This window comes from Lampetra planeri, chromosome 44, assembly GCF_965212315.1.
Source record: "Lampetra planeri chromosome 44, kcLamPlan1.2.h2, whole genome shotgun sequence".
Lineage (NCBI taxonomy): Eukaryota > Metazoa > Chordata > Hyperoartia > Petromyzontiformes > Petromyzontidae > Lampetra > Lampetra planeri.
This window is the reverse complement of record NC_136150.1, coordinates 8608732-8631504: the sequence shown is the minus strand read 5'-3', so window position 1 is coordinate 8631504 and position 22773 is coordinate 8608732. Positions and strand designations below refer to the sequence as shown.

General features: G+C 49.5%; 1 protein-coding gene and 1 long non-coding RNA gene across 4 annotated transcripts in view; one reads left to right on the top strand and one right to left on the bottom strand.

The window, feature by feature from the left end:
- LOC144732909 (sodium-coupled neutral amino acid transporter 3-like) overlaps positions 1 to 22773 on the bottom strand; it is a 130782-nt gene that overhangs the window by 107142 nt on the left and 867 nt on the right. The gene's annotated exons all lie outside the window — the stretch shown is intronic.
- Positions 915 to 22351, top strand: LOC144732908 (uncharacterized). Of its 3 annotated transcripts, XR_013588262.1 has the most exons (5): positions 915 to 1213; positions 8651 to 11050; positions 15897 to 16076; positions 16332 to 16517; positions 16918 to 22351. It is a non-coding gene; the product is annotated as an uncharacterized LOC144732908 (long non-coding RNA). The 3 variants fall into 3 exon arrangements; XR_013588260.1 differs by having other exon boundaries at positions 15897 to 16517; XR_013588261.1 differs by having other exon boundaries at positions 917 to 1213; positions 11012 to 11050; positions 15897 to 16517.

Genomic DNA, 22773 nt, shown 5'->3' with positions numbered 1-22773 from the left:
CGCATCTCGGCACGGGGATGCTCCCGCCGTTGCTTCGTTCCTCTCCGATGCACTCTGCTCGCCGCTTCCAGCGTGGACTGCTGCGGCGTCGCCCAGACCTGTCGGCTGTCGTCAGCCGACAGGTCGGGGCAGCTGCTCTCTGACAAAAGTCAACGCCGGGAGACATCTTTACGCGCGTGCCGATGTCCCGCCGGACAGTGCAAACCAGGCTCTCGGAGACCTCGTGGTCATCGCGAGCGATGCACGGGCCGAACTTGCTAGGCAGCAACCAACACCCGAAATCGCATCGATCGCGCCCCTTTACCCGCACCGGGGGCACACGCGTTCCGATGCCCCGCGGCAAAGGTGCTCGTCTTATTAGTTTTGCTGCATCTCGCCCCCTGACGCGGTGGCTAGGAGACGTTAACTACCTCGCTTGGTATGCGGGAGATCATGTGTTCGATCCTGAACCTGACGCCTGCTGTATATTTGGAGTTTGCGTGTTCTTTCTCTCTCTCTCCCCCCGTGGTCATGTGGATTTTTCTTCAGCTACTCCGGTTTTTCCCTCCACATTGAAAACCAACGTGCATTTAGAGTAACTGGGTGCTATTGATTTCCACGTGCTACGCCAATGCGTTGAGCTACAATTTGCGGCCAAGTCTAGTTATATTGCTTAGTGGGCATTACCTGGTAAAATAAAAATAAATTAGTTTTAAATAGTTTATAGTTTCAAGACTCTTCTTTTGCCAGGAGGGTCCTAAGCTTGTGCAGACGGAGGCGATGCTGATGCTGCTGCTGTGTTTAATCCCAATTGAGCAATTTGGCGAGAATCTTCCTTTCGTCGTGAGGATGTTTGGCGAATACCCGTTAACGTTCAACGAGATGAGAGATAAGCAGAGAACCTGGAGGAAACCAAATGCAGAACCGGGGTAGAACACACAAACGCCACGCAGAAAGGGCACCCGAGGTGACCAACTCACACCCAGGCCCCTTACTTGCAGTGAGGCGCGAGTGTTGGCACCGCGCCAACTATTCTTTGTGCACTCAATGGCGAGACTCGTCGCACTGCGAGACCAGGACGACACATCCAGATTCTCACACGGGTGGCGGCTCAACGCCCCGAGCCGCCCACACACATCCTCGACCAAAAGGCCGAGCGTTTGACCACCGACGCAGAAAACACTACATCCCCAATGGACCCGCACATTACGAAGAAATGCCCACATCTTAAAAGGTATTTGGCCTGGGGTGCACACATCGTGGGCGAGCATTGTTCATGGTGACGAACAATGTGGCGGTGACGACGCTGCGTTCGGCAGCGGTGCACAACGCGCCAACGACAAAGGTGCTTGACGCATCCATCAAGAGCACCGCATCACGTGGAACAAATACTGTAGGCAACGATGTTTCGGGCGATGGCCCTTTTTCATGCTGCTGTAGCGGACACTGTCCTCGCCAGCACACGGAGACGGGTCAGGGCTCCAGTCCGTCTACTCCACCTTCGTCGTCACACGCGGCGGCTCCCTCCATCACACGCAGCTCTCTCCTTCGTGCTCAGCTCTCTCCGCACCCTCACTCCTCCGACGTCTTATCCCCCCCCCCCCCACGGTGCCCTCCCCTCATCCCTGGCACCTCATTCCGCACCTCCGGTGAGCGCGGTTGGCTGCGTACGGTGCGGGGCAAGTTCGACGTACATGCGCCGTACACGCGCGACGTACACATGACGTACACATGACGTACACACGCGACGTACACACACGACGTACACGCGACGTACACACACGACGTACACACGACGTACACACACGACGTACACGCGACGTACACACGCGACGGACACACGACGTACACACGCGACGTACACATGACGTACACATGACGTACACACGCGACGTACACACACGACGTACACGCGACGTACACACACGACGTACACACGACGTACACACGCGACGTAAACACGACGTACACACGCGACGTAAACACGACGTACACACACGACGTACACGCGACGTACACACGCGACGTACACACGACGTACACACGCGACGTACACATGACGTACACATGACGTACACATGACGTACACATGACGTACACACGCGACGTACACACGCGACGTACACACGACGTACACACGCGACGTACACACGACGTACACACGCGATCTTAATTTTAGAACTTTCGTGACTGCAGGAATTATTATTTGTTTCTTTCGGTTAAGTCACGTCTAAAGATAAAATAATAATAAATTAAATTAAATAATAGAATACGACGTTTCGATTGCAACACAAGCAATCATCATCAGGTATAATGAAATAGCGACATAAAATCTAACCAGAAAACTATAGACAGACATATTAGCAGACAGATATCACCAAGATACATAGCGAGAGCAACACAGGTAACAGAGAGGGGTGATCGTCTCTGTGTGGTGGCCTTAAATAGACAGAGGGGGGGGCGGAGGCAGAGAGAGGGAGGAGGGTTAGAGAAAAAAATTAGCATATCAATGAGTGGTCAACAGACGTGGTGCTGCGAATGCGATGGCACGGCAAGCAAGCCTGAAAATCAGGAGGACACACGCGACGTACACACGACGTACACACGCGACGTACACGCGACGTACACACGCGACGTACACATGACGTACACACGCGACGTACACACGCGACGTACACATGACGTACACACGCGACGTACACGCGACGTACACACGCGACGTACACGCGACGTACACACGCGACGTACACGCGCGCGCCCAGCCTCCAAGCCACGTATTGGCGCATCTCGGGCCACGTCTCCTCGTCTCCAGCCACCAATCCCCTTTTGTTCGTACGTCGGGGTCAAGGCGGTGCAGGGGCAGAGGGCGGCGTGGACGTGGGGGGTAGGGACTGCCGATGTTGCGGGGACCGTTATGGAGGGGGGCCCCTTCACACGATGAAGAAAAGGCCATCGTGCTATGAAAAATGGACCACCACCCGAAACGTCGCCTAAGTATATATTGTATTACAGTGTATATATATATTTCAGTTTCTCATTCGTGATGGCACTGGAAACCACGCACGAAGGTACACTCATGCGTGCCGTCGTGTCGACGCGTAGGTTCTGGAGTGGTGCAAAAAGCAATGTTGTGGTGCACCAATCGCCAGCAGCCCATTACGAAACCCCACTCGCACCCCTAACGCCCACGAACCTCATCGCTTTATCGCCGCTTTGCGTTTAGTTTGCTGCTCCCCTCACCTCCGATTAGCACAGTTGGCTACGTATGGTGCGAAAGAAGTTCCAACACACTGTACGCACGTACGAACCCGGAAAAGGCAGCTCCCACGCCCGCACTCCCCTCTCGCCCACAAACCACAAAAAAATACTTTTCTTAGAAAATCGCGTCGGTCACAAACTTCATTTTGTTACTTCCCAAGCGCGCGGCGCAGTGCTGGCAGGCTGCGCTTCGAACCACGGCTCACGCCGGCGGGAGAGTTCGCTTGGGTGACTCTCTGTCTGTGCAGTGTCCTGGGCCCTGGTGCAAGGAATGAAATGCACCCCCTCCCCCCTCTGTCGGCCAGCGCTTCTGGTCTCCCCTCTGGCCAGTGGGCCCTGGTGCAGTTGCACCGCCTGTACACTCGAGAGCTACGCCACCGTGGTGGTGCGCAAGCAGCAGAACTAGGGGGATAAAGTCGGCCACGCGTGGTTCTGGCCACATCACCCGCCCCCACGCTGTTGTGTTATGCCGTCCTTAATAGGTGCTCGCTAACAGCCCCTGGCACGACATTATTGTTGTCCGTTAGTCGGTGAGCTCTGGACACCAGACATTTATAATGTCGGTGCCACGTGAGGTGGCACCACTCTCGCGGTTCCCGTGTTGTGATGTGTGGCCAGCAACAGCGAAAGATTGCCCTTGCCACTTCACAAAAATGAGGTGGTTACCCATTACTGCTCTGACACGCGGCCCATTTGTGTACACGTGTTCCGGCCCTGATAGGTGCTCGCGGACAGCGCTTGCCCCAACAGTCTGTAAAAGGCGATCCAGGGGGGAGGAGTGGGGGAAATCTTTGTATGTTTTTCCAAGTTAAGTTTGCAGTGGTGAACACGTTGACACAAGTTCCTTTAACACATAATTAGAACAACCAAGTGAAAAAAAATCCACACAAAGCCAAAACGAAAGTTTGAATCATGGGGGGTGGTGGGGGGGTGTGGACGACACTCAAGGGATGTGCTGTCCTGCGTTGGGCGCGGCCCTCGGAAGTGAGTCACCGACGCCGGTTGGAAGTTGTGGTTGGGGAGTGTGGCGGCGCGCACGCTCTGTGGCCATGGTCACCTGTCAACAAAACAAGCGGCCATTCCCGTGCCGACACGGGGGCTTCGGTTTTTTCATTTTTTGCAGCCGAGCTACGGCACGGCCCCCCCCCTCCCCCCTTCCGGTGACGCGCGTCGTCTCGGCGAGATGTCCGACGTTTCGCCCCGCGTGCTGCGAGCTACTTCGGCAACCCCGAAGGGCGATAGCGCTGCTCTGAAACGGGCATGTGTGGTCACGCGCACGAGTGACGAGCTTTCTCCGAGTACTCCAGATTTCCTCGCGAATAAACATCGGCCGGCCTACGTCAGGACTCCAGCAGCAGCAGCAGCAGCCAGGAACGCGGCCGCTATATGTCATCGACGGAAGAACGTGGGCGGCTCTATTCAGTTAGTCAAGAAGCTCCCGGCACGTGGAGCGGAACGACGGACATCGCGCCGAACGACGCGCGGCACGACCCTAAAACACCTCGGAGAGCTTGGTTGCGCAAGCGTGGAAGCGTAAGCAGGTGTGTCCTTGACAATGCCGTCCAGTAAAAGCGATCTGTTTACCCGGTTGCATTTGACGTCAACGAAGACACGCGTGAAGCCCTTAAAGCGACGGCCTCCTCAATAGTCCAGACGTCAGGTGAATGACCCACGGCTCTCTTGACAAAAAGGCCAGGGCCTCTCTACAATAAGCTTCAAACAACACGTCTGGCACATTGCCTTTTGTGAAAAAATGATCAGCATTTACTGAAGAAGTGAATTGTGGTCTCTAGCAACCAATCCCTAAATCGCGGTTGTCTTGGCTTGCAAGGTCACGGCGAGGAAACACTGCGAGCACAACATGGAAAATTAAACATTTCCGTTTCCAGTTTTGTTTTTAAAAAAATGGGATTTCCGTTCAAAAAGATATTTCAAGAATACTGTAATCACCTAAAAAGCACACTCTTACGTGCGTGTGAATGATGTCCGTTGCCTTTTGTCTCATTTTGATTGTGAGGATTTCGTCGTCTTTAAGCGTCTGGTTTCGAAACAACAAAAAACGATCGCTCACGCAATTTCCAACGGCTGACTTTGCTCGGCTGAGCTCCCTTGAGGAAACATACTCGTCAGGATTTTGAGTGGTTATGGATCCGAATTGACAGTTACTGACATGCCAATGTGAGCTCATCATCAAGTCTCGCACCACGGCCTTGAACTCAAGCGTCTGCCCAGACTCCTCCCGCAGATTTTACTTTTCTTGTCCGATGAGCGAGTCAAATTCATCGCCGTCGTCAGCCACGATCTCTCCACTGCTGGATGAGGGGCTTCCCCCGAGCCGTCGCCATCTCTCGCGATCCCGCGGGTGTGACAATCCACCCAGCGCGTGCACGCGAGCCGATCTCGTCGCTCCATCTCCGCGGTCAACGTCCTCGGGCGCGTCACTGTTGCCCGCTACTCGGAAATTCGTCTCAAAACGAACCGACGAATCCCTCCCGAACCGTCGCGTGTCCTGCCTGAGGCCCACTGACTTTTGTTAACCGTCAACGTGACACGGCCGTTCGTCCGTCTCTCAATGCGATGAGGACTTAACTGCGCAAAGACAGCAAAGACAAGCAGGAACGTACAGCGAACGATGCCAGTACAAGTCTCATCCATCATTAACGATCCGTAATTACACTGCAGTGCATGCTCAGATGATAAAAGCCACACTCTCACTTGGAAGTGTGAATACTACTCCCCCGTAAGCACCCACGTGTCTGCAAATGGTGCAGGAAACCGCACATCATTATATCCCGTGTGCTTGCCAACAACTTGGGCTGCGAATGTGTATGGAAACCTCTTAAGCGCTGTTGAAAATCGCATAAGTGGACTCGCTTTTTGCAAGTGGAAGGAAAAAAAATCAAGTGATATTTTACCGTCACTTTAAACCACGAACTGTAAACTCCCGCCTAATCGTAGTGAAATTATTTTGCGAATGGACGGCGTCTTCGCGGATGCGACGATTGCTTCTCAACAGCTTCGCCTCCAGGCGCGTGCCCTCACTGGACGTGAAGAGAAAGCGGTGAACGGAGACCGGAGACCGTTCACCGCAACCTGGCACGGACAAAACCAATTTCGAGAGCCCAACTTCAACAGAGCTAATGACGGGCGCGGAGGGGCGGACACGGCCGACTCCACAGGGGAATCGGATGTGCAAACATCCTCCATCACACGTTACTGGCCGATGCCGATGGAATGTTTTGTTTGTCCCTTGTCCGTCGACCGGGGAGAAAGAAGAAAGTAAAAACCACTCTCACGGCGCTCGCCCCTTGCGTGGCGGTGTGGTTATCGACATATTTACCGTCGCCCACTGTGCGGGCGGAGGGGGTGTTTGGCGCGCTACGAACCCGGCCAACGGAGTTCAATAGCCGGTCGTGGGCTAACGTCGGTGGTAATATCAAAACCGGCCCCTCCTTCACCCGCCCGCACAGACCGCCGTGGTGAAGTAGGGTCAAACAAGCCCCCGAAACCAACACAGCCAGGGAAGGGCTTCGTTCAGCAGTGGGTTGACCAACGGATGGACATGTCTCCTAGTGAACAATGAAATGCCCAAGTCAACCACGTTTCACTACGCCCAACTAAAATTTGAACACTGGGATAATTTCGCTCCTCGTTCTGTTGTTGACGAGAACGCAACTCGCGCCGTCGGTTTCGCGACGTTCTTCTCGCGGTGCGTTTGCGCACGTTAGTGCGCATGCAACATTTATTTTTAATTGCGAACGATCGCAAGGCCCAATGCTGAAATATAAATATCTGCATTTAATAGCCACCAGCTGCACGCTAAGCGGCTTCTCTGCCAAAGGCAGGGGGCAAGTATTTAATGCCGGGTCGCCCAGCTACGCGACCTTCTGACAAGAGACAGATTTAGAGTTCGAGGTCTTGTGATCGGCAGAGACAAATTAAGGCAGCACAATAAGCTTCATGCCATTACCATCTAAACGGTCCATCTTTTTTATTTGCTTTATTTTAAAGAAACATTTGTAGCCATAACCGATCTGATATTTTCGGGTAGGGGCTTAACGAGTGGTACGAATGCTCTTTTAAGATTAAACCGCAAGTTGTCACGGTCGATATTATGAATCGTAATTGAGTTGTGCGTGAGGCCACTATGTAAGGATGTGGCCGAGTATCGTGCCATTAACACCCTCCACCAATCCTCAACACCAAACAGGAAAATTCCGATATGAGAATTTGTTTATTGAACTCACCGCTTGGGCGAAATCACAGCGATCGGCGCGTTGTTAAACGCTTGCACGCGTGACAATTTAATCGGTTTGGCTGCATCGGGGCGGCGGGGTGGGGGGCGGTGGAGGGCTCTTGATGACACAAATATGGCCAGGTCACCACCGGGCCGAACGCGAAAAAAATCAATGACGAGGCTATTTTAATCGGCGGCACACGTGCCACGCAGTAACATGGACACATACCGCATGTACGGTCAAAATTTGCCACCCGCTTATCCAAGTCGGCCATCTCCGTAAGGAGATACATGCTTAGGGAGAGACTGGTGCGCGAGGCGATTTTTTTTGCAGGCCCTATGTTTCTCCAAGGGACGTGGCCGTGTGGCAAACGGTCGGCACGCCGTGCCTCTCAACCCAGAGGTCACCGGTTCGGTTCCATATCCTGGCACGGCAGTTGAAAATAATGGAGCAAGTTTAATACATCCACCCAGTGGTATAATTGGGCGCTATACTTTTTAATGCAATTATTTTTCAAGCTGACAACTTAAAAGCGGCACTGAAATAGTTTAGCAGGGAGGTGCATTTGGAAATAACCTAAACTCTTGTCCGATGGACTTATAGCAGGAAATAATTAACTGACAGACCCAGAAACAACTCTGGTGTGCTAAGTACGCACGCGACATACCAGACACACCTTTAAGACAACCCTGAAGCTCAGCTAAATCCTGGAGGATAAAGAGAATTAGGGAGGGAGGAAGGGAGAGATGGAGGGGGAGGGAAGGGGGGAGGAAGGGAGGGTGGCCTACATATGGACTATAGATTAACAAGGAACATATGTCTTTAATTGGCGAGTACAGCTGGAACGACTAATCGATCGAATCGATTTACCGAATGTTTTAAACAAACCACTCTTTTTTCCCCGCGTCAATTCCAGAGGTCCTCTTTAAATATGGCGGATGCCCCGACATCCTGCCTTCCGAATGCCGGAAACCCCCTGCAAGCCACGCCCATCGTGGCTGATGCCGTTGACATCACCAAACCCCCGCTCTAGCACCTCCCGTCCAGCGTCACACATGTAGGACAGAATCGAGACTACCTGAACCGATAATCGGTAAGAGCCGACTACTTCAGTCAAATCAGAATCGTTATTTATACTGGAGGAATCCGATGAGCTATGAAGTTCTTTTTCACAGATGTACAGTAAGGGGCACGTGGTCTGAACATTACAACAACAAACAAGACAACAACATGATCGAAGTGCAAGTGTAAGAAAGGTAAACAAATCACTTTTTAAAAAATCTACATGTAAAACTAAACAACATTTTTATATTGCATACCAGCAAAAGCACACTGAGCTAAGTAATCGGAAAGCAGCCCGGCACGAATATTTCGACACCAAACATCTGTCTCCCATCGGCAAGTCATCCCGAGCCTTGCCAATGAAATCACCGCCTCCGACCACTTAAGTCAGAATCAGACTCGTTATTTAAACCGGAGGAATCCGATGAGCTATAAAGCTCTTTTTCACAGATGTCCAGTCGGGGCAGGTCAGACCATTACAACAAAAACATCACAAAACCACGATAGGAGTGCAAAGTATAGGAAAGGTAAATAAGTCACTTTTTTTCCCCCCATTGGAAGCTCCTTTGCCAGTAGCAAAATATGATAGTTGGTTTTTTACCCTTTTATCTGGAAACAAAACTGACACCTTTTTGGCGTCATCTGGTCCAACACCATGTGAGACTAGGCTCTAAGAAAAGCTGTCTTGGGTGTGGACCAATCAATTTCAAGGACAGTGCATACATTATCAGAGTTGTGTTTTTTGTTTGCATTCCAACCGCAGGTATTGTGGTCAATGCAAACATGACTCCTTGTAAAAAAAGGTGTCAGTTTTGTTGCCAGAAAAAAGGGTAAAAAACCAACTATCAACTTTTATTTTATCTACAAATAAAACTTTTTTGTTTATATCTTACGAGGTAAAGTCCACTGAGCTAAGTAAGAGGAATGTAGCCAGGCTCTAATATTTCGATCCCAAGCATCTGTCTCCCATCGGCGAGTCTTTCCGTGCCATGCCGATGATATCACCGTTCAGGGGAATCTGTTGCTCTTGCAGCCGGCACCTATGACAAAAGCTTGGCGAGTTTGTGTCCTTGTGATCTCACTTGCTTGGCGAGCGTTACGGAAGAACACTGTGAAGCATTCCATTGGGACCGCACAGCACCTTGGGAGGATCTGGTGTTCATACGTAACACACAAAAAGTCCCGTTTTTATAAGAGCTTCTTTGAATTTGAAAAACGTGTGTCATATCGGCAAGACACAATATCAGCGTAAAAATGTACACGGGGCACTACTCTTCCCATATCCCGTAGACCCTTCGGAAGACGTTACAGGCACGAATGTGGAAAATCTTGAAGAGAGGGGCTTGAACAACATTGTATTGATTTTTAAAGTGGTCCACTCTAGACGGTTGGGTGGCTCGGAGGTCGGAACGTTGAGCCGGCAACGCTGACATCTGAGCTCTTTCTAAAACTGTGTTTTCTCAGATTGTAGGAAGTTAAGTGGTCTAACTCCATCCACCAATGACTGCACGCACAGATATTGCAGTCACACTGAAGTGTGGGGGGGGGGTCACTTCAGCTGGCTAAATTCCAACTCTGAAAAATTTAAAACATTCGTTCGATTGTCACGAGACAAATAAAACACACGGTTTGACTATAATGCACCATATTCTTTGGGTCTTTAGGTAAAGTCACGTATATAGGAACCTATCTACGGAACCTATCTACGTGACTTTACCGAAAGACCCAAATAATATGAATTCCTGCAATCACGAAAGCTTTAAGTCAAGATATAATGCACCAATCTCATAGCCAAGTGGGTGCGAATGTGTGCCCCCTAGCGTCTCAAGCTGGAATGGCCATTTGAAGTTTTTTTTTTTTGGAAGTCGTGCGAGTGTCTATTGCGCCGGCGTTGTTGGGACCCACAGGGCCCCTCTGCTCTGAGATCTCCCAAAAGATTATGTGCTTCACGTCGTGACACCGATTATCGCCATCATCATTGTCTGTCCCGTCCCATCAGCTCATTTGCAACGATGAGGATGAACGGACGTGGCTCTCGCTCTCAAGCCACTATGACGCCGACAGAGCGCTAGGAATAAAACCGATCGGAGGAAACCCACTTCCTCTCTTGCTTCCTATCATTCCAACTGCACACATTTGCCAGCAGCATTCAACCTACGCCGACTTTACTGAAACACTTAAAGGCCTCGGACCTCTCTTGCTTGGCTTCGAGCGCGTTACAAATTGGATCGTGATCATTATTATAATAATATGACATCTCACGTGGGAGCCACATGGGGAGACTGGGCCTCTGCGTGACCCGCCAATCCTGGGCTCCGAGGTCCAATGTAACAGGACTCACCACACCTACCATATTCATGTTAGCGGGGTCAGCAGGAGGGTATATCACACCAGACGATGGCCCACTGGCACAGACACCGGGCACCGTGACGTTACAAAATCTAAATCTAGCTCGCTCGTGTTTTGCATTGCAGGCAGGTGCAGCACATCAATACTGGACAAACATTCCAGAGGTGGGCCCGACAGCAGCCCAACATCCTTAGTGTGACCCCAAAGCAATGATGATGATCATGTTGATGATGATGTTGATGATGTAGATGATGATCATGTTGGTGATGTAGATGATGATCATGTTGATGATTTCGATTTAAAGCTTTCGTGACTGCAGGGATTCATCTTCTTGGTTCTTTCGGTAAAGTCACGTAGAAGGGAAGTAATAAAATGTTTTATTTTTATTATTTTATTACTTCCCTTCTACGTGACTTTACCGAAAGAACCAAGAACATGTTGATGATGTAGATGATGATCATGTTGATGATGATGATCATGTTGGTGATGTAGATGATGATCATGTTGATGATGTCGATGATGATGATCATGTTGGTGATGTAGATGATGATCATGTTGATGATGTAGATGATGATGATGATGATGTAGATGATGATCATGTTGATGATGATGATCTAGATCAGGGGTGGGGGATCTTTTTTCTGCCAAGGGCCATTTATAACATCATTCGCGGGCCACACAAAATTATCAACTTAAAAATGTGCCTGTTATATTTGGTCAAACATTGAATTAACTCACTAATGTGATGGCTGGAACTGCTTCTCTTTGGTGAGGCATGTGATGTTAGCTGGTATTGATGATGTTGCTACTCGCAATTGCTTTTCCAGGCCTGCGGTTGCCTTGGCAAGGCCAGACCAAATGATTTCACGGGCCTTATAAGGCCCGCGGGCCGGACGTTCCCCACCTCTGATCTAGATAATGACGATGATGATCATGTTGGTGATGACGATGATGAACATGTTGATGATGATAATGACGATTATGTAGATGATGATGACGATCATGTTGATAATGACGATGATGTAGATGATGATGATGACGATGCAAAATGACCACGTACATCAGGACTGGGCAAACCTCTTCCTCACCGAGGGACTTTCAGATACCTTTTGGTGGGCAACCATCAATCAACTCAAAGTGTTCAATCGTGAGAGGAAATGTCGGGTTGGAACTCTCGCAGAAAAGAGCATGACTCCGTGTTGGAGAATGGTTCACAGAAGCGGGTGTCACAGAACTGCATCTGAGATGGCTTAAAGTGACCTCGTCTCCACACTCGGGCCACCGCACTTTCCCAACGCACCGTTGATGTTTGTTGACGAAGGGGACAATTTTATGGCATTGCAGCGATCCTGCAATTTTTAATTCTCAGAGCTTGAATGTTGTCAAATTCATCATCAGCCATGGTCAATCCACTGCTAGACGAAAGTGTCCCCAAGGCCGCTGTCATCTTTCATGATCATGGGATTTAATATTCCACCGGGCACCTGCACGAGCCGATTTCATCGCTCCATCTCCTTGGTAGATGGGCCTCTCTGACGCATACCATTACTCATCATGTCAAGTGACCATAAAAAAATATCATTTGTAGCCCTCTGTCAATCCACTGCCGGATGAAGGCCTTCCCACGCCTTTCAGTTTTTTTTTTACATATTTCACCATACTAGCAAGTGCGGGTTGGTGAAGCTGCATGGCATCGTACATTTGAATCACCTTTTCGCTTTTTTATTTCAATAATTAGCAATAATTTGCCACAGTTGATGCCGCTGGGGGAGGACAGGGCAGGATAGAAGGCCTTGGTGGAATCACTGCCCCCGTGACCCGATTCAGTTCGGAAAAGCGGGCCGGTATGGATTTCGTTTTTTATTGCAATACATTTTAATTGGGCTGCGACCATCAACTCACTGCACTTTAACGGTGGGTGGCTCAACTGCGGATTCAAGGACAGCATCAGCATCTCAGCAGTGTCGGCTCAGGGTGTCTCAATCGGAGTATAAGACGTGACAAGCTACCCAATTATCTGGATAATTTATAGTTTCGGTCTGATCTGACTAACGCAGCATTGCATTATTTTGATTTGCATTGTTCCACAGCAACCAAGCCTTCCCACATACGGTCAGAGCAACCTTTGGACAGGAAGTTATGAAAATTAACATGAAGTCACTTATTTACAGTACTTTATTACCCAGGAAAGTTTAGTTTTTTTACCAATTCCCTGTGTGGGTGTTTGAGTATGGAGGGGAAACCGACACGAGGAAACACAGGCAGACGAGGAAATAACACTCAAAAAGTCCGTACACGTGGGCTCAAAATCCCACTCGCTCTGCTGTCATATCCTGGTCCACCTCGCAGCCCAGAATATTTGCGAGTTTCGCGATGGTCCGAGCGAGTCATTTAAGGGCAGGGGAGGGGCGGTGAAGCAGCCCAGCGGTGGCGCGTTCGCCGCTTATTGAGGAGGTTCGTGGTTCGAATCCAGCGGTCCTCCTCATTAACGCCGCGGCGTGCGATAACCACGACAACACCACGCGACGTCCGCTCCACTCAAAGTGGGCGTTTTAAGATCTCGCGAGGTCACTCGCAAGAGTGGCCCGTTTGCGTGCCGTGCGTCACGAACTTTGCCTTCGAAAGCGCCGGATCGCGGGCACGCGGCACCATCGCCTGGCAACTCGCAAATTTTACCGCGTCGTTCTAGTGCCGGATCTCGCCGTTGCTTCGCTCACGACAGCCGGGCACGCTAACGCGGCGCCGGTGAAACGACGCAGCCGGTGCCCCTGCCGACAAGCGAGAGCGAAATTGCCGCTGGCACGGTTTGCGTTTTAATCCCGCGAGCGCAGGCCTGGCCACGCGCCGCTCGCGAGGCGCGCGTGGAAGCAAAGGGCGGCCGCACTCGCGAGTGAAGCGACGGTGGAGTTTGCGACCCCGCCGGCGTGCGACCCCGCCGGCGTGCGACCACGTGCGCGTGCGACCACCTGCGCGTGCGAGTACTTAGATGTACAATTAATAATACCGTTACGCTCGTTTTACCCAGGAAAGTCTCACTGAGTCTGATGACTGTTTTTCAGGAGGTTCTTGCCAAGTCTTGGCAGGAGGGGAGCGATGACTGCTGCGTGTGTTTCCACTGCTTTAATTCTGCGGTGCGGTATTTCGAACGTTGGAAAAATTGGGACCGCGAGGCTGGAACGCAACGGCCTGCTGCTCTTGCGAATGACGTCGCGGGACCCCTGTCAAGCGAAGCGGACGGCGCAGAGTATTTTCACGGTTACTTTCACCCACAGTGCGAGCCAGGGAAATCGAAAGGCTGCTGGTCCACGTCACCACCCCCCAAAAGGCGTGCGGCCGATAATTTAGAAACGGGCACCCCCCCCCCCACATCCCCACATCCCCGACACAAACCAGGTAGCATACAACAAGGTTGAAGGTGTAGCAGATGAAGAGTTCATGCGTTTCCTGAATCGAGCATAGGTTACTTTACAGAACTTGGGAATTTAGATGGGGTGGGGCGGGAATTCCAAAGCGTAGCAGTGCGAGGAAGACACAGGAATAGAAGGGCTGTGGCCTGCAGGACAGTGCGAGGAAGACACAGGAATAGAAGGGCTGTGGCCTGCATGAGAGTCGAACGAGACGAGACGGTCGGCCTGGTAGGCCGAGCCCTCAACACATGCACATCCACGTACGCGCCGCCCCCCACCGCCGCTCTGTTTCGTGTCCAGCTACCAAATTTGGTCGCTTGAATAGAACACCGAGGGTTGTTGTCCTAGTCCGTGAGTAATCGCCAAGAAATGAGCCAAGGCTGATGCTGCCGTTCGTCAGCCCCAGGTGCCAGGAAATTAATCAAACTTCGCTTGGGATTGAAATGAACCGTTTCTGCTGGCTGCTCCAGGGAAACAGGCGTCGCCTCCACCGAGATACAAATAACAAGGACATTTCATGGGGAAGAATGTTTTCTCACGACGCCTGAATAGGGGAGAACTAAATGTGAATGCATTGTCTTGAGTGGTGTATTATAAAAAAAAATACACAAGTGACAAAAAAACAGGAGTTTTAAATGTCCTGGGAAGACTTCGCAGGATAGCAGCTGCCTCAAAAAGAGTACATCCTGGGAAAACCTAGTTATAGTGAGAGGCGGAAGCGCCGGTCGACGATCGCGCCGTCTTGCGGGGTAATGTCAAAGAGGGCCGCTGTACGCCCTACTTGGCTTTAGGGGTCACCTCTGTCTCCTCTCCACCAAAACAACCACCATCACCGGCGCCGACACCACTAGCAGCAGCAACGCCCATATGGAAAATCGGAAGAGCAGACTGCTGGCGTCAGGGCCAAAAACATTCCGACGATAAGTCAGCCGCCCCGGAACACGGCAGGACAGGGGCTGTTCATAAGTGACAGTTGAATCGACGAATGTTTTGGAATATGTGACGTCCAATTGACCATAGAGAGGCAGCAGCTTTAAATTTGGCAAGCGATGATTCACCCACCACCCATCACCTCGCTACCACCCAACGATAAATTGGTTACGATTCTGGGTTTTCTGCCACTTAATTCCACAATCAATCCTTTAATGTCTCGTCTGTGCCATCCCGTTTGTATTGCTTTGTCGTTTGTTCCGTCTGGTTTGAGCGGGTTTTGTTCGCTCCATTATCGCAATAGTTTGCGTAAATCGTAAACAATTGACTCCTGCACGAATTGGCCCCTGAATTTATCGTTCTGCACGTCTCCGTGGTCAACTCAACCTCAGATAAGGTGACCCAGCGTGGTGTGCAAACGTCAGCGCAGACTTGGCATTTGGCACTCTGCTCACGGAACCATTTCTAACCGTTTCCCCGAATGATGATTAAACTCGTCGGACAATAAGGCGCCTGTCGGCTGGAAACATACGGTAAGAATAAGACTGCACACAAAACTTGATTTATGGAGAGCAGAAAGTGCGATTGTGACCATCATCTCGGATCTCCCATCATGCCTTGCATGTCACGTGACGTCACTACTTCACATCGCACCCCTCCCTGGGCCCCCTAGGGACGGCGGCGTTGGCTACGCTGCTGCTGCTGCACGCGTCCGCCTGCGATCCAGCGCTGCAGAGGCAGCAGCGAGGGTTGGTGAATCACACACAGATGTTGCTGTGAAACTCCCTTCCCGTGGGCGTCGAGGATTGTGGACTAATCCCCATCCGTTTCCATCTGTACGGGCTTTCTCCAGGTGCTCCCGTTTCCTTCCACATGTATAAACAACTCGTATACATCGGCTGAAAAACACCTAAAAATAAAAACCCAATGCAGCGGGGTCCCCACTGAAAAATATTCATTGGACTCGGCGTGGCTTTCCTGGAAAAGTAATTCTTATCATAAATTCCACCAGCGGACCGAATTCTGCGAGCTCCGACTCTGCTATGAATCCCGGTCCCAACTTTACAGCTAACGAAATCATGCCGTACTTTGTGTAAAACGCACACAGGCTCGTCTTGGACCGCCTACTCAAGCAACATGGACAATGACACACCCGCCTGCGACAGCCCGGCTTGCGTGGCAGTCGCCCTTTCGAGTGCTATCCAGCCCCAGCCTGCTGAGCTTCCAAAATGTGCCGAGATCTGACGAGATGGGGTGGTCTGCTCACGGGCGCTTGCGTGCACAGCGGCGAGTTGTGAGTTCCACGTCCCTTCCTCGGAGTTCCCGCAGTAGATTTCCTCGACGGTTGTAGTTTGGCGTTTCGTAACGCGAGTCACATTTTACAGTTGAGAGCGTAGCGTGTGTGCTATCTCAATAGCTGCACATGGCTAAACAACGGCCTTGAAGTCCAGTGGTCACATCGAAGTTCACCGTCTCTTTCCCAATTTGATTTAAATTGCCCTATCAGCGCCAGCTGAAAACTCTTGGAAGAGAAGTGCATTGCTCCCCCTGCTGAATGAGATATCAAAGAACTAATTTAAAGATCCCTTAAAAATATCTGCACACCAGGGCGGGGGTACTTTCCCACATGCCCTGCCCCAGAGAGAAATGTTCGTTCTATGACTGCAAAACATACTTTTTATTTATTCCGACAGGTGAAATGTAATCAAGTGACACACCAAACCTTATACCGATGACCGGCCTGAACCTAAAAAGTTACCACACTTGAAAATCCGGTTTCGCCACGGATGGCCGAACCCCAGACTCAAAGGCCAGGATCTCAGCAAGTGCCAGCCCAATCCTCCAACTGCTGCACCATCAAGCCAATGCACATCCGTTCCATGAACTCTCATCTCTCCAAAATTCGGAGCGGATTTTCGCTCTGATGACCAACGCAGATTGCATTTAGTTGGTCAGATTTGAGAAGGTCAACATTAAAGGTCACATTAAAATAATTCTGCTTCGCTTGTTAAAATATGCAGTCAGACTCGCTCTCAGCCGGTTCAAAGCGCGGCCAACGAGGCATTTGGCTGGCTAAATGTACCGTCTCCCAGTTTCCTCGTTCACGTTTTGACTTAAGAGTTGATGGGGGGGGGGAATGTGAACCCTATTCCTGTTCAAAAGCTCACATACACAGCACATACAAAAAACATTTGCCGTAGTTATTTCATATTTTATGCTGTATTCATTTCAGAGGAATTCCAAAGCCGCATACGAATATATATTTTTTTAATATTGGGTTGGAGAGTCATGAATCAATCATTTTTAAGTATTGGGAGTTCCCACAATGACCACCCAGTTAATTTGCCTCCCACAAAAATTCCATTGACAGCTGCGCATTGATGCCCAAAAAAATATATATTTTTTTATTATGTAAGGGTTTGTTGGCGATCCACCCCTCACATATCCATAGATCGCCAAAGTAAAGACCTGTGAGGTATGCTCAACAGAAACACATCGGCACGTACAATTTATAATGCACAAAGACTCGTGTTTATTTTTAACATAGTAGCCCCGAATAGCTTCCTGCAAATCGTGTTATCTGTGACCACGAAGCGACACTGAAACGCGACGACACAACCCCAGCGTTTTAGCACATCGCCACGGTCACCAAGTGGTGACACTTGTGCCCCACGACCTGAAGGAAGTATGTTTGATTCCTGACTCGGGTGCCTTTCTGCGTGCAGTCTCTATGTTCTCCCACCTGTTCTGCGTGGGTTTTATCCAGGTTCTCCGATTTCCTCTCATAACTTTGGTTCTTTCGGTAAAGTCACGTAGGTATAAAATAAAATAAATCACGACGTTTCGATCGCAACACAAGCGGTCGTCCTCAGGCGGAAAAAATATCATCCAGCAGTGGAACTGCTGAACCAGCGAGAGAGCTGTTACAACAAGGTTATATGTGGCGATGGGCAAGCAAGCGGGGTCTGACCAAAAGTAATTGGTGTTGGGACAAACATCCTAAAGTAGGACCCTCCTGAAGAAGAGCCTTCAGACTTGGTGTGGGTTTCCTGGGAAAATAAGTTCAACAGAAAAGAGTCTAAAATAAAGGCTGTTTGGGTCAGATCGCGTAAACGTAAATGTGTAGTAAATCCACCTCCATCCGACGCAGCCAAATGGTAAGGTCTGTCACGTGAATTGTGACTTCTTCACAATCCTGGCGATCGCCTGATGAACCTGGTTGTAATCACCAGAGAAACGTCACGGTACTCAAACTGTAAATGTTGTGGGTTTACTCTCTAGCACACCGGTGTGCTGAAGTAGTAAATAATTGCCACGTTTTGTTTAAAGTAACAAACTTTACTTTTTGGCTGCATTGGGTGGTGGCGGGTTTAACGACACATTTATATTTACGCGATATAACACCAAAAAAAAACTTAATTATGTAAATTGGTCGCGAAAACCTTCTACGTGTTAATCAGAAAGGGGTCTGACATTTCGCTTGTGCTGGAAGCTTGCTCCTGAAAAAGACTCCCAGCACAAGAAGTGAAACATAAGAATTTCTGTTCGACGATAGACCAGTCAGTCATTCACATACATAGTATTTCGCCATTATCATTGCGATTTTTTAAAATTATCATTAGCGTAACAAGGGGAAAAGCATAAGAAATTGGCAGGCATGATTCAAGCATTAGTAAGGAAACAAATTCACAATTAAAAATATTTGAGTAATGTTTGACGTTAGTATAAGGGAATAGTAGAGTACTTGATCCATACTTTCGAGTCAGAAGGGTGACAATCTGAAAGCACCAACGTCTTGAAATGGATAAATCTTCCCAGTTGTTTAAACAGAACATGGGCTACTAATGCTTTCAAGAACCAGCCAGTCCTGTTTTATGCTTAAAAAATAGCATGGTTGATCTCTTTCCCCATCCTGTTCTTGTACGACACTTGCATCAAGAGCAGCTCGCTGGAGTGAGGGTTTTATGAGCTTACGCTTGTTCACGTCTGCACACACACTCAGCCGACACCAGATGTAGAGCTTTCAATATAATCACGTTACAAATCTCCCGCGCACTCTTTCGGTGTTAAGCAATAAAAAAAAGGATCGTGTAAAAATCGCCGAAACAAAACTACGTTTATGTTAAAGGTGCTGTGGATGTTCCAAACTAATGCTTCCCAATAGCACTGGCGCAGTTTTCGATGTTATTGGGCATTGTCAGCAAGATGTGGCCTACAACTGGCCACGCTGTGGGCAGTGTCAGCTACCCGTCGTATACGCGGTGGCCCCAAATAGTTGTACGAGTGCAAGGAATGTGTCAATTGCTACGGAAAACGAAACTCACCTGGAAAACATTCGTTTGACGATGTGAGTCGAGCGGAAGAAAATAATGGGGGTTTTTACGAAAGTTGGTTTCTAATTTTGAGTCTTTGAAAAACGAATAATAATAGTACACGAGAATTTGCAACAATACCGTGAGAAATGTGCCTCGGGGCTCTGGAGACCACCTGGAGAAGATTCCAGACACGCGTTGACAATGATGGAGACTGACTTTTTGAAGCTATTACCATTACATTTGTTATCATGTTACAGTGTATTATCCGTTCTTTTTCCATTAAAAACGATAGTCCCATCTAAGTGTTAACATTTTTTTTGAAGCACCCTGTATGTGCATTGATATGGCACCTGCTTAAATGCCTCAGCATCTCAAAGGGCCCTCTCCATCGCGTCTCATCTCAAACATTTGCAGATGACCCCCGGTGGCAGCCGTCTCTGTGTGGGCGCAAGGCGACTAATTTGGACCACGCTGCAGGCACACAGTGGCCTTGTTCTTTCAGAATGACATCGCGCGGGATCTTGAACGCGTCCACTGCTAGGAAGCCGGCATGTGCTCACGCCCGATACACCCGCAGCATTAACCAGGGCAGCCTGCCTCTGTAAGAATCACAAGCCTTCCGCAAACCGGCGGCCAAATGTGCTACGGCCGGGCCATGTCGCGGTCCCGAAACGTGGTGGAGTTTGGCTCAGCTCTGGCTCAACTCTGTTCCTAACACGAAGAGATCTCCTCGCTAACAACGTCAGGCGCGAGTCGCGACCGCACACATCGTTTGAAATCCCACAGCGCAGCATGAATCCCACACTCCGAGTCTGAATTTCACACCGAGGCAGGATCCTATTTCATCGTAGATATGATAGCTTTGTTCAATACCAGCACAAATTAGCAACGAGCAGCACTACCTCCATCAAACACGGATGGATATTAAAATGTTGTTAACCCGTGAATAATACATTTTAAACATTTACATTTGTTTTCAAATGTATACAATCGCGGACACACTTTAACACTCCAAGATCAAATACTGTACTGGTGTTAAAACATAAACCTGATGCGTTGACAAAGTCAAGCGATTACTAAATCCTCAAATAAATTTGACACCACTTTGTGGGAATTCAACAGTCCTGTAATCCATTAACCTGGAAGACAATGGTGTCGTTAACCAGCTGACGTTGACTAACGACAGTATTTTTACGATGAAGAAAAGCGAGTGGGCTTGGGTAGGACACGTCGTAAGAAGGACAAGGTGGCGGATGGACAAGACTAAGTACTGAGTGGCAGCTAAAGGAGGGAAAGGGCCCAGAGGGCAAGTCCACTGCGGAGATCGTGCACCGAGGACACTGGTTCGTCTTGCATTGCGGAATGGCAGCCATTTAAGAAAGGCCTCTGTCCAGCTGTAGATTGATCATGGCTGATGATGACGACGACGACGATGACCGACGTCTACAATTAAAAGCCTGTCCTCAATCAATCGGGCATTCTGGTGTTAAACTGGAATTTGGAAGAGGTGTGTGCAAATACCTTCCATCGCTGTTCCCGCTCCACTGTGCACGCACTTTGTATGTTGCTTCGTGTCAATTGTTGGTAGGCATATTTATATCAAGAAAAACGTTCACTTTTTTATCTTAAAAGTTTGTTTGATGACATTTTACATTAGATGTTCATTCCCTTGGAAGCCCTCATGTCTCTCCCTGTAACTCGGGTCTCCCTTTAAATGGGGTCTCACCTGGTTGAAATAAAGCCGATGAATGAATGTCCCGATGGATATAACGACTGAGTCGCCGCCACAGAAATGTGGAATTTCCACGTCTGAAAATTGTGGATATTTTTTGCAACGTCAAAAGATTGTGGGACGGAACTCCTCTCAACCGCCAACTGAGATGGAGTTCCACCCCACAATCTCTTGAGTTGAGACACTTTGGCTATAATTATGATGCAGCAATTCATGTACCAATGTACCAATGCGGTGGATCGGTGGCGCAGTGGTGGGCACACCTGGGGTAAAGGATCCGAGGAACGGAGTAACAGCCTCCATTGGGTGGGTGCCCAAAACTCAAATACACAGCCACTGCAGGAGTCATTTGGCCTACTCTTCCTCCAAGCTGGACAGATTGTCTTGGAAGAGGTGGGGGTACCCACACTTTACCCCACCACACGCGACCACGGCGTATATTCACGTACACGATGTTCTACCAGAAACGGTGCAGTATTTCAAAGCATCTTAAAGTGTGTGCTGCGAGTACAATTGCTGTATAATAACTATCACAGAGTATCACCACAGTCATTATAAAGGACCAACGAGATTTACACATTTGAATATACAATTACATGACGATTAATTCCGCCCAGGAAGTGCATGCAAATATCACATCTTCTTTAAAATTGGACCATTCATGTATCAGTTTGTTTAAGATGTTCAATGTCTTAATTGTGCTAAATGATAATCTTTCAATTTCTGAAAGTGTGCAATTTGTGCCACTTTGGGCACACAATACAATGAAGGCTCGACTTCATCGAGATGGAGTGTTGTTGGAGTACAATTTGTGAATGTGTCAAATGCACCGTGTCCCAAACTCACAACACGTGTCAATGTGAGAGCATTGTACCTGGGGCTCACTTCGGATACACTCTCCAAGTGGGCAACGTTTTACCAGACGTACACTACAAGATAACAGCAACAACACACACAGAGTCGGTTGCACGGACGGGCAATGACATTCATGCGGTGACAACCTTCAACGTCTAGAATCAATTCGCAAGCGCCACGTGGTGTTAGACTTCAAGAGGCTTCCCTCCCTAAAAAGTGCCGTCGATTGGCCGTGAGCAAAAAGCAAATCCGAGTCGGTGAGAACGTCTCTTGCTTGCCAAACGCCGTCCCAACGTGCCCCCCCCCCTATCCTCTCGGCTGGATCGTTCATGTTACGGACAAGCCCCCCCCCCCCCCAATTTTGGTCCAACTCTGTCCACCAGGACTCACAGCAACGACTGCGACGCTAACAACGCCCCGAATCTCATCGGCTACAAACTAACACGTTCTCACTCCTCTCGCATTCTGCCGCTACCCTCCCCCCCCCATTGTATCCAGCAAGATTCCCTCGTGGAGAGAGCCCCCCCCCCGCCACCTCGATCCTGTGCCCGGGACCCTCCACGTGGCTGGTGTGTGATGGTGGTGTGTGATGGTGGTGTGTGGTGTGTGTGTGTGGTGGTGTGTGTGTGTGTGGTGTGTGTGTGGTG